The sequence below is a fragment of the Bos grunniens genome, chromosome 19 (assembly GCF_055505025.1).
Source record: "Bos grunniens cultivar Pamir isolate PY7600 chromosome 19, Bosgru_T2T1.0, whole genome shotgun sequence".
Lineage (NCBI taxonomy): Eukaryota > Metazoa > Chordata > Mammalia > Artiodactyla > Bovidae > Bos > Bos grunniens.
Window position 1 is genome coordinate 39,451,009 of NC_141183.1, and position 17,329 is coordinate 39,468,337.

Genomic DNA, 17,329 nt, shown 5'->3' on the forward strand with positions numbered 1-17,329 from the left:
CACACACACACACACATACACACACACCCCTCTACTACAAAGCAGACTGAGGCAGAAAAGGAAGGTTTTCTAGGCTATAAATGTACTTGCGGATCTTGTCAGTGGGCTAGAGAGCTGGAGATTTGAGCATAAGGTGGAGGTGGGATTCCAGGCTGAGGTAAAAGCTGGAAAGGGAACTAAGACCCAAATTCGAAATATCTGGAATGGAAAGTAAAGGATCTAGAACTTAATTCTGTATGTTCAGAAGGCTCAGCCAGTAAAGAATCTGCTTGCAATGCAGGAGACCTGGGTTCAATCCCTGGGTCAGGAAAATTTCCTGGAAGAGGGCATGACAACCCACTCCAGCATTCTTGCCTGGAGAATGCCATGGACAGAGAAGCCTGGTGGGCTACAGTCCATGGGGTCATAAAGAGTCAGACATGACTGAGCGACTAAGCATGCACACCAAGCTACCTGAGTAGGAAGTGATGTCAGTACCTGAGTAGGTCCAGTACATGAAAACCCTGTTCCTGTCCCATGTGTAAAACCAACTGAGGGTCAGACAAGGAGTCAGTCAGTCAGAAGGAGGGAAAAACATCACCTTTGTTGTTGAAAAAGACAAGGTTGCAGATTTTATCTTAGCTGTGTTCACTAAGTGACCTTTTGAATATACTTCCAAAATTAAATCTATTTCCCCTTTCATAGGCTCAGCTGGACAATCATGGGACTCCTCCATATGATCAGTTCAGTTCAGTTCAGTGGCTCAGTTGGGTCCAACTGTTTGCAACCCCATGGATTGCAGCACGCCAAGCCTCCCTGTCCATCACCAATTCCCGGAGTTTACTCAAACTCATGTCCATTGAGTCGGTGATGCCATCCAACTATCTCATCCTCTGTCGTCCCCTTCTCCTCCCACCTTCAATTTTTCCCAGCATCAGGGTCTTTTCAAATGAGTCAGTTCTTCGAATCAGGTGGCCAAAATACTGGAGTTTCAGTTTCAGCATCAGTCCTTCCAATGAATATTCAGGACTGATTGCCTTTAGGATATTTCCTTCCATATGTAAATATAGATCAATTTTTTAAGCATCTGTACATCATTAAGAATGTGAGAAGACAATCCACAGAATGGGAGAAAATTCTTACCAATCATATATCTGATCAGAGATTTTTGTGTGGGGGCTTAATAAACATTTATTGGATTAATGAATAAATAGCAGGTGCTTAATATATCATCCAGGAATTAAAGAATATGTGAATAAATAGAATAGCTTATAATATTTCATTTTCCAAAGATATACAATGCCAATTTTCAATTTATTTTGCCATACTGGGTAGATATATTTTTAAAAATATGAAACAGTTCACAAATTTGTGTGTCATCCTCGCACAGGGGTCATGATAATCTTCTCTGTATGATCCCAATTTTACTATATGTGCTGCCAAAGTGAGCACTGACCAGAGATTTTTTTATCTAGAATATAAAAAGAACAATTACAGTTGTTTTATAATAGAAAGAAAATTAACCCAAATTTAAAACGAGTAAAGGATCTTAATAGACATTTCTCCAAAGAAGGTATACAAATGAGCAATAAGCATACAAAAAATGTTCAATACCATTGGGCTAAGGTAATACACATCAAAACCACAAGATAGCATGTCACATCCTCTAGGATGACTAGAATCAATAAATAGGACAACAAGTGTTGTCAAAGATATGGAGAACTTGGGGTCCTTAAAAACTGTTCATGGGAATGTAAAATAGTTCTTTCCCTTTGCAAAACAGTCTGGAAGTTTCTCAAAAGGCTAAACGAAGAATTTTCATATGCCAGCAATATCACTCTCAGGTATATACCCAAGAGAAATGAAAACATATGTCCACACAAAAACGTGTGCACAAATGTTCATCGCAGCATCATTCATAATAGACCAAATCTGAAAAGGACCTTTGGGATTGGAATGAATTGTCAAATTTGCTGGCATATGGAGTGCACGCTAGTAAAGTAATGCTCAAAATTCTCCAAACCAGGCTTCAGCAATACGTGAACCATGAACTTCCAGATGTTCAAGCTGGTTTTCGAAAAGGTAGAGGAACCAGAGATCAAATTGCCAACATCTGCTGGATCATGGAAAAAGGAAGAGAGTTTCAGAAAAATATCTATTTCTGCTTTATTGACTATGCCAAAGCTTTTGACTGTGTGGATCACAATAAACTGTGGAAAATTCTGAAAGAGATGGGAATACCAGACCACCTGACCTGCCTCTTGAGAAATCTGTATGCAGGTCAGGAAGCAACAGTTAGAACTGGACATGGAACAACAGATTGGTTCCAAATAGGAAAAGCAGTATGTCAAGACTGTATATTGTCACCCTGCTTATTTAACTTATATGCAGAGTACATCATGAGAAATGCTGGGCTGGAAGAAGCACAAGCTGAAATCAAGATTGCCGGGAGAAATATCAATAACCTCAGTTATGCAGATGACACCACCCTTATGGCAGAAAGTGAAGAGGAACTAAAAAGCCTCTTGATGAAAGTGAAAGAGGAGAGTGAAAAAGTTGGCTTAAAGCTCAACATTCAGAAAACGAAGATCATGGCATCTGGTCCCATCACTTCATGGGAAATAGATGGGGAAACAGTGGAAACAGTGTCAGACTTTATTTTGGGGGGCTCCAGAATCACTGCAGATGGTGACCGCAGCCATGAAATTAAAAGACACTTACTCCTTGGAAGGAAAGTTATGACCAACCTAGATCAGATGAGATCAGTCGCTCAGTCGTGTCCGACTCTTTTCGACCCCATGAATCACAGCACTCCAGGCCTCCCTGTCCATCACCAACTCCTGGAGTTCACTCAGACTCACATCCATTGAGTCAGTGATGCCATCCAGCCATCTCATCCTCTGTTGTCCCCTTCTCCTCTTGCCCCCAGTCCCTCCCAGCATCAGAGACTTTTCCAATGAGTCAACTCTTCGCATGAGGTGGCCAAAGTACTGGAGTTTCAGCTTTAGCATCATTCCTTCCAAAGAAATCCCAGGGCTGATCTCCTTCAGAATGGACTGGTTGGATCTCCTTGCAGTCCAAGGGACTCTCAAGAGTCTTCTCCAACACCACAGTTCCAAAGCATCAATTCTTTGGTGCTCAGCCTTCTTCACAGTCCAACTCTCACATCCATACATGACCACAGGAAAAACCATAGCCTTGACTAGACGGACCTTTGTTGACAAAGTAATGTCTCTGCTTTTGAATATGCTATCTAGGTTGGTCATAACTTTCCTTCCAAGGAGTAAGTGTCTTTTAATTTCATGGCTGCAGTCACCATCTGTAGTGATTTTGGAGCCCCCCAAAATAAAGTCTGACACTGTTTCCACTGTTTCCCCATCTATTTCCCCAAAGCAGAGACATTACTTTGCCAACAAAGGTCCGTCTAGTCAAGGCTATGGTTTTTCCAGTGATCATGTATGGATGTGAGAGTTGGACTGTGAAGAAAGCTGAGCACTATAGAATTGATGATTTTGAACTGTGGTGTTGGAGAAGACTCTTGAGAGTCTCTTGGACTGCAAGGAGATCCAACCAGTCCATTCTAAAGGAGATCAGTCCTGGGTGTTCTTTGGAAGTAATGATGCTAAATCTGAAACTCCAGTACTTTGGCCACCTCATGCGAAGAGTTGACTCATTGGAAAAGACTCTGATGTTGGGAGGGATTGGGGGCAGGAGAAAAAGGGGACAACAGAGGATGAGATGGTTGGATGATATCACCGACTCGACGGACGTGAATTTGAGGGAACTCCGGGAGTTGGTGATGGACAGGGAGGCCTGGTGTGCTGCAATTCATGGGATGGCAAAGAGTCGGACACGATTGAGCGACTGAACTGAAATGAACTGAACTGAAGGCTGGGAGGGATGGGTGAGTTGGTGCAGGGTGCTAAGGAATGTATGGCTTCATTTCAGGGGTGATGAAATGTAAAATTGGTTGTGGTGATAACTGCACTGTTCAGTGGATATTGAACATAAAAAGTCATTGAACTGTATAATTCGAATGGGTGAATTGCATTATATATATTATATGCTATTTATTGAATTGCATATCAATAAAGCTCTTAAACTTTTTAACTTCTTTGAAAAAACTTAAAAGAGGGATAAGCCACTTTCTAACTTACTCAAGAAAAAATGAGAGGGCAGGGAGAAAAAACACAACTAGAGAGAACAAGTAATGACAAGGGGAATGTAAATGGAGAAAGCAAATTATTTAAAGTCACTGTACTATTTAGCAAGAGGCCATGCAAACAAATGTGTAATTCTAAATGAAATGATTCCTCCATTGTAAACTCACATTTTCCTCTGGAGAATGAAATGCACCAAAAATTACCCTGGTAGAGATGGAAAGTCTAAGCCAGCAACATTCCAGAAAGAAGAAAAAATGCTATGGTAATCATTTCTTCTTGTGGTAATACCACGATAGGAACTTCCCTCAAATCTCAGTGGCTTAAAAAACAAAGATTTATTTCCTCACTTATGATGGATGTTGGGGTTTCCCACATGGCTCAGTGGTAAAGAATCCACCTGCCAATGCAGGAGACACAGGAGACGCAGGTTCTATCCCTGGGTTGGGAAGACCTCCTGGAGTAGGAAATGGCAACCCACTCCAGTATTCTTGCCTGGGAAATTCCACTGACAGAGGAGCCTGGTGGGCTACAGTCCATGGGATCTCAAAAGAGTCAGATACTACTGAGCTTGCACACACGTTACAAGTCAGCTGCAAGTTGTGGGTGGCTCTGACTAGCATTGCTTCATGTATCTTCTTCATGTACAGATCCAGGCCGAAGAAGCAGCCCATCTTTGGGACATGCCATTCATAAAGACAAAAAGGAAAGAGCAAGGGAGCTTATGGAAATGCACAGTGATTTTTTTTTTTTTTTAACATGTAGTTACTTGGCAGCACTGGGTCTTTGTTGTGGCATAAGATCTTCAGCTGTGGCGTGTAGAATCTAGTTCCCTGAGCAGGGATCAGACCCAGGCCCCCTGAATTGTGAGCATGGATTCTTAGCCACTGAACCCCCAGGGAAGTCCCAGCACAGCAATTCTTAAAGTTTTTGCTTGGAACTGGAACACATCACAGTCATTCAACTTCATCAGTAAAAGCACAGCAGAGGGATGCAGAACCACAACTTCCCACAGGGAGGCAGTGCAAGTAACACAAAGAACAAGGGGAGCTTTTTTCCTACCTTCCCTCAAAAAGGAAGAAAGGAGAAGTAAACTGACATCGAAAGTACAATCTAGCATGTCCGTCAGCAATGTGTTCCAAAGAGCGACACACAGAAGCAGGGAGAGAGGAGGAGGGTGAGTGATGCCTAGAGAGGCCAGAAAGAGGACGGGCTGACACACCAGGGAGGAGCGAACGCTCACCTGGACGGAGCAGGACGCAGTGCACCAGGCTACATGTCTAACTCCACAGGCTCCGAGCAAGACCCTCCCAAGAAAAGAGCATCTCCCATAAAGTCAAACAGCAAGATAGCTGATTCATGTTGTTGTACAGCAGAAACTAACACAACATTGCAAAGCAATTATACTGCAATTAAAAAAGTCAAACAGCAGAGCAGGTTCCTGCCAGAGCCTCCCTGCAGAGGAAGGGAAGGATACCAGGGAAGGGGGGCAGAGGGAGGACAGTGTTAAAGGAACAGAACTTCCATCAGTGCATCCTACCAGAAGCCCAATGCTTTGGGAACCTGATGTGAAGAACTGACTCATTGGAAGAGACCCTGATGCTGGGAAAGACTGAAGGGGGGAGGAAAAGGGGACCACAGAGGATGAGATGGTTGGATGGCATTGCTGACTCGATGGACATGAGTTTGAGCAAGCTCCAGGAGTTGGTGATGGACAGGGAAGCCTGGTGTGCTGCAGTCCATGGGGTCACAAAGAATTGGACATGACTAAGCAACTGAACTCACCAGAAGCCCTGACCTGAGAACATCCTAAATTCCAGGGCCACTGGAGGCAGACACTGCTGTCATCCTTTGCTAAGAGGAAACTGAGGTTCAGAGATGCTGAGTGAGGTGCCCCAAGGTCATACTCTGATCACTAGCAGAATCTGGATCTGCTCTTCACTCTTGTGACTTCTACTGCCACTGGTATATTGTCCTTTAGAAGGGAGAAAGGCCAGGAAGAGCTGACAGTGGGGCTTGAATAGCCTCCTACTGGCCACCTAGCTGTTCATCCCCATGCTCTTCCACTTATGGCCAACAGACGCCATCCTGGGTCCCCCGAGTTCCCTCCATCGGTGCCCAGTTGATCCTGACTATCTCCCCGTGACCTGTCCATTCAACACTACCATCTGACACTGCCTGCTCTGTTAGCACCAAATATGATATTTATCAGCTTCCTAAACACACAAGATCCCCTCAAAATCACCCTCCTCCCAGTCCTCACCACTGGATGTTCTCAGTTCCTCTGCCTGGAACACCCTTCAGCACCACTTCCCACCCACCTGTTCCTGCATCAGGTCCTGCTCATCCCTGGGATTCCAGCACAAACATCCCTAGGAGGACTTGAGCTTCCTGCATCTTGCTGGGTGTTCTGGTGTCAACCTTCACACCCCTCTTCCAACACCACCATAATTTACAATACCTACTTCACTAAGTCCAGGCTTCAACACCGGAATAAAATCTTTGGGGATTGAGGGTCCCTGTGTGTTCTGTTCACCACGTGCTTCCTCGGTGTCTAAGATAATGCCTGGCACCAAAGAAATGTTCAAGAAATCGACCATGTCTGAGTGTATGAAGGCATGAACACTGGAGGAGGAACAATTCAATGCCTCCATTTTACTTTCAGAAAACTGAGTTCCACAAACACAAGAGAAGCAAAGAGGCAGCTTCCCTGAATTCCTGTGTAGATGGAAGGAGGAGTACTATACCCATGGGCCCTACAATCAAGGAGTCCAGAACCTTGTACTGACAGCGGACCAGCTTCAGCCTTGCCTTGACCAAGGGTGCACATTCCCAAATCCATCCAAGCTTGGGCCATCCAATACCAAGAATCAGTCTCATGGGAAGGAATTTCTCAGTCAAAACACAGACTCCCCTTTTCAGAGTGCAGGGGTTATTAATAAAATATGAAATCCTCAACCATCCTAGAAGATTCACCTTGGACTTTTCTGTGTGTAAAAGAAACTGTCCTTCACGCTGTCCACGGGGCAGAGATGGGGAGGCTGGTTCTGAATTCCCCTGCTAGGATTCCCTGGCTTCCCTGTGGTGGCTCAGTGGCTAAGAATCTGCCTGCCAATGTAGGAGGCACGGGTTCTATCCCTGATCTGGGAAGATCCCACACATGGCAGAGCCACTAAGCCTGTGCACCACAACTACTGAGCTTGTGCTCTAGAACTCAGGAGCTGCAACTACAAGAACACGTGCAGCGACTACTGAAGCCTGCACATCCCAGAGCCTGCGCTCTGCAACCAGAGAAGCCACTGCAGTGAGAAGCCTGAGCACCGCAACTAGTGGGTAGCCCCTGCTTACCGCCACTAGAGAAAACAAAGACCCAGGACAGCCATAAAAAAATCAATAAAGAATAAACCCCGCTGTTGTCTCTGTGGAGCCCTTCTGGGCATACCAGCCTGCAGGGAAACTACTTTGCCTGGTGTTCCCCATCACCTCTTTACTGCCCCTCATTTTAGGCAGCTCCCACAATCTGCCTTGGGAATCTCTCGTCTTCTGGTGGAAAAGACTTTTAGGTTGACATCATCCTTCCTCCCAAACTATGCAAGTGTCAAGATTTCATTATGTTTTTATGAACAAATACTTAGGTCTATTCCTCCCTTCTTGACCTGACATTTCAGAGATGGAGAGAATGCTTTATCTACCTTCACAGTCCTCACTGCACCAGGACAGCTTGGGCAGTGTCTGCTATTGTGCATGGGGGCTGTACTGGGGCTTGTGTTCCACCCCAGCTGTGGAGCTTACCTTCCTGCCCGTGTTCATCAAGGGTGACCTACTGCTTCTTCTTCAATGGTCTACGTCATTGGAAATTAACATGAAAAATCTGCTTGAGTACTCAGAGGCTGTTCCTGTGTGGAGCAACGAACGCAATAACAGGCTCATGTCCAGGTTGCCTGCTTCTGGAGCAGGGTGCAGATGGGGGTGTTTCTGTTCACTAACACCAGGACCTCCAGAGGAACCCTAGGGTTCCCAGCTCTGGGCTATAAGGGCAATTGTGCTATTTATGTATTTCCCAGGTAGCCTCAGGGAGAGCCCTCTCAGGGGTCCTGTGGGAGTTTGAAGCTTAGTAATCGTCCCATGCCCTTTGCATCCCCTCAGGAGCATTGCTGAAAAGGGGGAAGGATGTGGTCCAGCAGCACTGGGATTTCCTTTCAGAAAAGTTACTAACTGCCTGTCTCTTGGGCTGACTAAAACCTTCCCTAGGAACTTGCCTGGTGGTCCAGTGGATATGAATCTGCCTGCCAATGCAGGGAACACAGGTTCAATCCCTGGTCTGGAAAGAGTCCACATGCTGTGGGGCAACTAAGCCCCCGTGCCACAACTACTGAATCCTGCAAGCTCTAGAGCCCCACGCCACCACAAGAGAAGCCACCGAATGAGAAGCCCTCGCATTGCAGCTGGAGAGGAGCTCCTGCTCACCACAGCAAGAGAAAGCCTGCATGCAGCAACAAAGACCGAGCACAGCCAAAAATGAATTTAAAACTTCCCTCACCTGGTGAAGGAAATTGACATCCAAGAAACACAGAATGTCCCAAACAGGATGATCAAAGAGACCCACATGATGGCACATTATAACTGAAATGCCAGAAGTGAAAGATATAGAGAGAGTCTTAAAAGCAGTAAGAAACAACTAGTTATGTACAAGGGAAGCCCCATAAGACTATCAGCTGATTTTTCATCAGAAACTTTACAGGCCAGAAAGGATTAGCATGATACGGTACGTCCCCTACATACAAACCTTTAAGTTTCGAACTTTTGAAGACGTGAATGTGCGTTTTCACGTCCAATCACATAAGTTAGTAGATAAAATTGAATCCAGCAAGGAACCAGAAGCTGTGTCATCAACATCGGGCATGAGTGAAAGTGCAGCTTGCCTTCCGTCTGCTCTTGCTGACGAGCCTTTAGCTCTTCCATCTCCCACCCCTTCTCCCACCTCCAGTCACTAACTCGTCCTGCCTGTTCAATTAATGCCAGCCCCTGTATGCCAGCTGTTATACTGTACTACTGTACTTTTCAAGGTATGGCACTGTAAGATTAAAAATGTTTTATTTTTGTGTGTTTGTTTTTTATGTATTATTTGTGTGCAAGGTATTAGAAACCTTTTACAGTACAGTAGTATATGGGCTTCCCAGGTGGCACTAGTGATAAAGAACTCATCTGCCAATGAAGGAGTTGTAAGAGATGTGGGTTTGATCCCTGGGTTGAGAAGATCCCCTGGAGGAGAGCACGGCAGCCCACTCCAGCATTCTTGCCTGGATAATCCCATGGACAGAGGAGCCTGGCGGGCTACAGTTGATGGGCTCATGAAGAGTCAGATATGACTGAAGCGACTTAGCAACATGCAGCATGCTCCAACTATATATCAGATTGTGTTAATTGGGTACCTAGGCTAACTTTCCACAGTTTATTGTGATCCACACAGTCAAAAGCTTTGGCACAGTCAATAAAGCAGAAGTAGATGTTTTTCTGGAACTCTCTTGCTTTTTCCATCATCCAGCGGATGTTGGCAATTTGATCTCTGGTTTCTCTGCCTTTTCTAAAACCAGCTTGAACATCAAGAAGTTCGCGGTTCACGTATTGCTGAAGCCTGGCTTGGAGAATCTTGAGCATTACTTTACTAGTGTGTGAGATGAATGCAATTGTGCAGTAGTTTGAGCGTTCTTTGACATTGCCTTTCTTTGGGATTGGAACGAAAACTGACCTTTTCCAGTCCTGTGGCCACTGCTGACTTTTCCAAGTTTGCTGGCATATTGAGTGTAGCACTTTCACAGCATCATCTTTCAGGATTTGAAATAGCTCCACTGGAATTCCATCACCTCCACTAGCTTTGTTCGTAGTGATGCTTTCTAAGGCCCACTTGGCTTCACATTCCAGGATGTCTGGCTCTAGGTCAGTGATCACACCATCGTGATTATCTGGGTCATGAAGATCTTTTTTGTACAGTTCTTCTGTGTATCCTTGCCACCTCTTCTTAATATCTTCTGCTTCTGTTAGATCCATACCATTTCTGTCCTTTATCGAGCCCATCTTTGCATGAAATGTTCCTTTGGTATCTCTAATATTCTTGAAGAGATCTCTAGTCTTTCCCATTCTCTTGTTTTCCTCTATTTCTTTGCATTGATCACTGAGGAAGGCTTTCTTATCTCTTCTTGCTATTCTTTGGAACTCTGCATTCAGATGCTTATATATTTCCTTTTCTCCTTTGCTTTTCACTTCTCTTCTTTTCACAGCTATTTGTAAGGCCTCCCCAGACAGCCATTTTGCTTGTTTGCATTTTCTTTCCATGGAGATGGTCTTGATCCCTGTCTCCTGTACAATGTCACGAACCTCAGTCCATAGTTCATCAGGCACTCTATCAGACCTAGGCCCTTAAATCTATTTCTCACTTCCACTGTATAATCATAAGGGATTTGATTTAGGTCATACCTCAATGGTCTAGTTGTTTTCCCTACTTTCTTCAATTTAAATCTGAATTTGGTAATAAGGAGTTCATGATCTGAGCCACAGTCAGCTCCTGGTCTTGTTTTTGTTGACTGTATAGAGCTTCTCTATCTTTGGCTGCAAAGAATATAATCAATCTGATTTCGGTGTTGACCATCTGGTGAAGTCCACGTGTAGAGTCTTCTGTTGTGTTGTTGGGAGAGGGTGCTTGCTATGACCAGTGCATTTTCTTGACAAAACTCTATTAGTCTTTGCCCTACTTCATTCCATATTCCAAGGCCAAATTTGCCTGTTACTCCAGGTGTTTTTTGACTTCCTACTTTTGCATTCCAATCCCCTATGATGAAAAGGACATCTTTTTGGGGTGTTAGTTCTAAAAGGTCTTGTAGGTCTTCATAGAACTGTTCAACTTCAGCTTCTTCAGCGTTACTGGTTGGGGCATAGACTTGGATTACTGTGATGTTGAATGGTCTGCCTTGGAAACGAACAGAGATCATTCTGTCATTTTTGAGATTGCATCCAAGTACTGCATTTCAGACTCTTTTGTTGGTCATGATGGCTACTCCATTTCTTCTAAGGGATTCCTGCCCGCAGTAGTTGATATAATGGTCGTATGAGTTAAATTCACCCATTCCAATCCATTAATTCTGAAAGAGATGGGAATACCAGACCACCTGACCTGCCTCTTGAGAAATCTGTATGCAGGTCGGGAAGCAACAGTTAGAACTAGACATGGAACAACAGACTGGTTCCAAATAGGAAAAGGAGTATGTCAAGGCTATATATTGTCACCCTGCTTATTTAACTTATATGCAGAGTACAGCATGAGAAACACCAGACTGGAAGAAGCACAAGCTGAAATCAAGATTGCCAGGAGAAATATCAATAACCTCAGATATGCAGATCACACCACCCTTATGGCAGAAAGTGAAGAGGAACTCAAAAGCCTCTTGATGAAAGTGAAAGAGGAGAGTGAAAAAGTTGGCTTAAAGCTCAATATTCAGAAAACGGAGATCATGGCATCCGGTCCCATCACTTCATAGGAAATAGATGGGGAAACAGGGGAAACAGTGTCAGACTTTATTTTCGGGGGGCTCCAAAATCACTGCAGATGGTAATTGCAGCCAAGAAATTAAAAGACGCTTACTCCTTGGAAGGAAAGTTATGACCAACCTAGATAGCATATTCAAAAGCAGAGACATTACTTTGCCAACAAAGGTCCGTCTAGTCAAAGGTACGGTTTTTCCTGTGGTCATGTATGGATGTGAGAGTTGGACTTTGAAGAAGGCTGAGTGCTGAAGAATTGATGCTTTTTGATGTGTTGGAGAAGACTCTTGAGAGTCCCTTGGACTGCTAGGAGATCCAACCAGTCCATTCTGAAGGAGATCAGCCCTGGGTGTTCTTTGGAAGGAATGATGCTGAAGCTGAAACTCCAGTACTTTGGCCACCTCATGCGAAGAGTTGACTCATTGGAAAAGACTCTGATGTTGGGAGGGATTGGGGGTAGGACATGAAGGGGACGACAGAGGATGCAATGGCTGGATGGCATCACTGACTCGATGAATGTGAATTTGAGGGAACTCCGGGAGTTGGTGATGGACAGGGAGGCCTGGCGTGTTGCAATTCATGGGGTCACAAAGAGTCAGACACAACTGAGCGACTGAACTGAACTGAGGCTAACTTTGCTAGACTTAAGAACAAATTGTACATATAAAAGCACTCTTGGAATGGAACTCATTCGTATGTAGGGGACTTACTATAGTAGTGAAAGGAAAAAGCTTACAGTGTAGAATACTCTACCTGGCAAGGTTATAATTCAAAGTTGATAAAGACTTCCCAGAGAAAAAAAATCTAAAGGAGCTCATTTATGGACCATTAAACCAGCCCTACATGAAATGTTAAAAGAGCTGCTTTAAATAGCAAAGAAAAGGCTGTAACTAGAAACAAGAAAATTATGAAAGAAAGAATCTCACCAGTAAAGGCAAACACACAATAAAGCTAGCGGGTCAATCACCTATAAAGTTAGTATGAAGGTTAAAAGACAAAAGTAGTAAAAATCATCTGAATCTAAAATCACTAAAGTGATACATAAAATTTTGAAATGTAAAATATGACTTCAAAAGCATAAAGCATGGTAAAGGAAGTAAGTGCTTTGAGAGTTTTTATTTTTTTATTTTAATTTTTTATATTTTTAATTTTTTTTATTATTATTATTATTTTTACTTTACAATATTGTATTGGAATCCACCACAGGTGTACACGTGCTCCCAATCCCGAATCCCCTTCCCACCTCCCTCCCCATACCATCCCTCTGGGTCATCCCAGTGCACCAGCCCCAAGCTTCTTGTATCCTGCATCGAACCTGGACTGGCGATTCGTTTCTTATATGATATTATACATGGTAATGCCATTCTCCCAAATCATCCCCCTCCTCCCTCTCCCACAGAGTCCAAAAGACTGTTCTATACATCTGTGTCTCTTTTGCTGTCTCGCATATAGGGTTATGGTTACCATTTTTCTAAATACCATATATGTGCATTAGTGTACTGTATTGGTGTTTTTCTTTCTGGCTTACTTCACTCTGTATAATCGGCTCCAGTTTCATCCACCTCATTAGAACTGATTCAAATGTACTCTTTTTAATAGCTGAGTAATACTCCATTGTGTATATGTACTACAGCTTTCTTATCCATTCATCTGCTGATGGACATCTAGGTTGCTTCCATGTCCTGGCTATTATAAACAGTGCTGTGATGAACATTGGGGTACACGTGTCTCTTTCAATTCTGGTTTCCTCAGTGTGTATGCCCAGCAGTGGGATTGCTGGGTCGTATGGTAGTTCTCTTTCCAGTTTTTTAAGGAATCTCCACACTGTTCTCCATAGTGGCTGTACTAGTTTACATTTCCACCAACAGTGTAAGAGGGTTCCCTTTTCTCCACATCCTCTCCAGCATTTATTTCTTGTAGACTTTTGGATAGCAGCCATTCTGACTGGCCTGAAATGGTACCTCATTGTGATTTTGATTTGCATTTCTCTGATAATGAGTGATGTTGAGCATCTTTTCATGTGTTTGTTAGCCATCTGTATGTCTTCTTTGAAGAAATATCTATTTAGTTCTTGGCCCATTTTTTGATTGGGTCATTTATTTTTCTGGAATTGAGCTGCAGGAGTTGCTTGTCTATTTTTGAGATTAGTTGTTTGTCAGTTGCTTCATTTGCTATTATTTTCTCCCATTCTGAAGGCTGTCTTTTCACCTTGCTTATAGTTTCATTTGTTGTGCAGAAGCTTTTACTTTTAATTTGATCCAAATGTTTATTTTTGTTTTTGTTTCCAATATTCTTGGAGGTGGGTCATAGAGGATCCTACTGTGATGTATGTCGGAGAGTGTTTTGCCTATGTTCTCCTCTAAGAGTTTTATAGTTTCTGGTCTTATATTTAGATATTTAATCCATTTTGAGTTTATTTTTGTGTATGGTGTTAGAAAGTGTTCTAGTTTCATTCTTTTACAAATGGTTGACCAGTTTTCCCAGCACCACTTGTTAAGAGATTGTCTTTTCTGCATTGTATATTCTTGCCTCCTTTGTCAAAGATAAGGTGTCCATAGGTGCGTGGGTTTATCTCTGGGCTTTCTATTTTGTTCCATTGATCTATATTTCTGTCTTTGTGCAAGTACCATACTGTCTTGATGACTGTGGCTTTGTAGTAGAGCCTGAAGTCAGGCAGGTTGATTCCACCAGTTCCATTCTTCTTTCTCAAGATTGCTTCGGCTATTCGAGGTTTTTTGTATTTCCATACAAATTGTGAAATTATTTGTTCTAGCACTGTGAAAAAAACTGTTGGTAGCTTGATAGGGATTACATTGAATCTATAGATTGCTTTGGGTAGTGTACTCATTTTCACTATATTGATTCTTCCGATCCATGAACACAGTATATATCTCCATCTATTGGTATCCTCTGATTTCTTTCATCAGTGTTTTATAGTTTTCTATATATAGGTCTTTAGTTTCTTTAGGTAGATATATTCCTAAGTATTTTATTGTTTTTGTTGCAATGGTGAATGGAATTGTTTCCTTAATTTCTCTATTTTCTTATTATTAGTGTATAGGAATGCAAGGGATTTCTGTGTGTTGATTTTATATCCTACAACTTTACTATATTCCTTGATTAGCTCTAGTAATTTTCTGGTGGAGTCTTTAGGGTTTTCTATGTAGAGGATCATGTCATCTGCAAACAGTGAGAGTTTTACTTCTTCTTTTCCAATTTGGATTCCTTTTATTTCTTTTTCTGCTCTCATTGCTGTGGCCAAAACTTCCAAAACTATGTTGAATAGTAGTGGTGAGAGTGGGCACCCCTCTCTTGTTCCTGACTTCCGGAGAAATGCTTTCAATTTTTCACCATTGAGGATAATGTTTACTGTGGGTTGGTCGTATATAGCTTTTATTATGTTGAGGTATGTTCCTTCTATTCCTGCTTTCTGGAGAGTTTTTTTTTTATCATAAATGGATGTTGAATTTTGTCAAAGGCTTTCTCTGCATCTATGAGATAATCATATGGCTTTTATTTTTCAATTTGTTAATGTGGTGTATTACACTGATTGATTTGCGGATATTGAAGAATACTTGCATCTCTGGGATAAAGCCCACTTGGTCATGGTGTATGATCTTTTTAATGTGTTGTTGGATTCTGATTGCTAGAATTTTATTAAGGATTTTTGCATCTATGTTCATCAGTGATATTGGCCTGTAGTTTTCTTTTTTTGTGGCATCTTTGTCAGGTTTTGGTATTAGGGTGATGGTGGCCTCATAGAATGAGTTTGGAAGTTTACCTTCCTCTGCAATTTTCTGGAAGAGTTTGAGTAGGATAGGTGTCACCTCTTCACAATGAGCCTGAACTTAAGCAACCAGATTGAAGGATACAGTGATAACCATGATGTACATGGCTGTGACCCCAATGTTAAATCCTTTCATTATAGTCTGAGAAACCAAGCTATGAAAGCTGCCCCAGGGAAGCTGTTCAACAAGAGCATTTCCTCATAACCAATGTGAGGACATATCGGAGGCTGCAGTCATTTTGAACTCCATTCGCCAATGTCCTCCCCCTTCCCAGAAGCCATATATGACCTCTCAGGGCAAGATCATTCAGGTCTGCTAGGTTCCATTAGATTCTGTCATGTCCAAAAGCAGGCACGGTGTCAGCAACACATGGATTCACATTTTCACACATCTGGTATATCTGTGCTAAGACACAATATCTTTGGCTCTGCATGTCTGTAATTGAGCAGAACCCTGTGGGGTCCCCCCAGAGGGAGATCCCTTGTGTCCCTTAACTGCCTCTTGTTGTAGAAGAAGCTTCACATTCTGTATCTATCTCTTCTGTTGCTTTAGGTTCTGGGTCATAAGCTTCCCAGGTGATGCAGTGATCAAAAAATCTGCCTGCCAATGCAAGAGATGCAAGAGACAAGGGTTCGATCCCTGGGTTGAGAAAATCCCCTAAAGAAGGAAATGGCAACCCAGTCCAGTGTCCTTGCCTGGGAAATCCCATGGACAGAGGAGCCTGGTGGGCTACAGTCCATGGAGTCACAAAAGAGTCAGACATGGCTCAGCAGCTAAACAACAACAACAAGGCCTTACTAGTGCCATCTTACTGATTGTTTTTTGGTTGTTTTGTAGTTCTCTTGTTCCTTTCTTTCACTCTTGCTGCTTTCCTTTGTCAATTGATGCTTTTCCACAGTAATATGCTTTTATTCCTTCCTCTCTTATCTTTTGTGAATCTACTGTAGATTTTTACCATGTGATTACCATGAGGCCTACATGAAACATCACACAGATGTAAATGTCTATCTTACACTGACAACAATTTAAATCACAAACAAAAATCTTGCTGTTTTACTCTCTGTCTTTACATATTTGATATTATAATTTACTTCTTTTTAAATTGTGTATTTTGCCTATAGCTATTGTAATGCTTTTGTCCTTTAACTAGCGTTAAATGGTTACCACACCACTCCATTATAGAACCTGAATCTGACTCGGTGTTTATCTTTACCAGGGTGTTGGATATTTTCATACGTTTTTATGTTACTAATTAGTGACCTTTCATTTCAGGTTGTGGAGAAGGCAACGGCACCCCACTCCAGTACTCTTGCCTGGAAAATCCCATGGACAGAGGAGCCTGGTAGGCTGCAATCCATGGGGTCGTAAAGAGTAGGACATGACTGAGGGACTTCCCTTTCACTTTTCACTTTCATGCATTGGAGAAGAAAATGGCAACCCACTCCAGTGTTCTTGCCTGGAGAATCCCAGGGACGGGGGAGCCCGGTGGGCTGCCGTCTATGGGGTCGCACAGAGTCAGACAAGACTGAAGTGACCTAGCAGCAGCAGCAGCAGCAGCATTTCAGGTTGAAGAACCCCTTTCAGCATTTCCTGTAAAGCAAATCTGAAGAGGATGGAATGTCTCAGCTTCTGTTGGTTAGAAAAAGTCTTTCTCTCACATTTGTTTCTGAGGAACAACTTTTCTGAGTAAATTATTCTTGGTTGGCAGTTTTTTTCATTCAGGCCTTGGATATATTATCATACTTCTGATGATCTGCAAGATCTCTGCTGAGAAATATTCTGATAGCCTTGTAGGAACTCTCTTTTACAAGATTTTTTTCCCCTCTTACTTTTCTTACAAATTTATTTTTCTGATGTTAATTTTGC

At 42.7% G+C, this 17,329-nt stretch overlaps 1 non-coding gene across 1 annotated transcript; it reads right to left on the minus strand.

Annotated features, from left to right (window-relative positions):
• Positions 1 to 1,324: 1,324 nt before the first annotated feature.
• On the minus strand, positions 1,325 to 1,431 carry LOC147352309 (U6 spliceosomal RNA). The gene has a single exon (XR_015148523.1). It is a non-coding gene; the product is annotated as a U6 spliceosomal RNA (small nuclear RNA).
• Between the last annotated feature and the right edge of the window lie 15,898 nt (positions 1,432 to 17,329).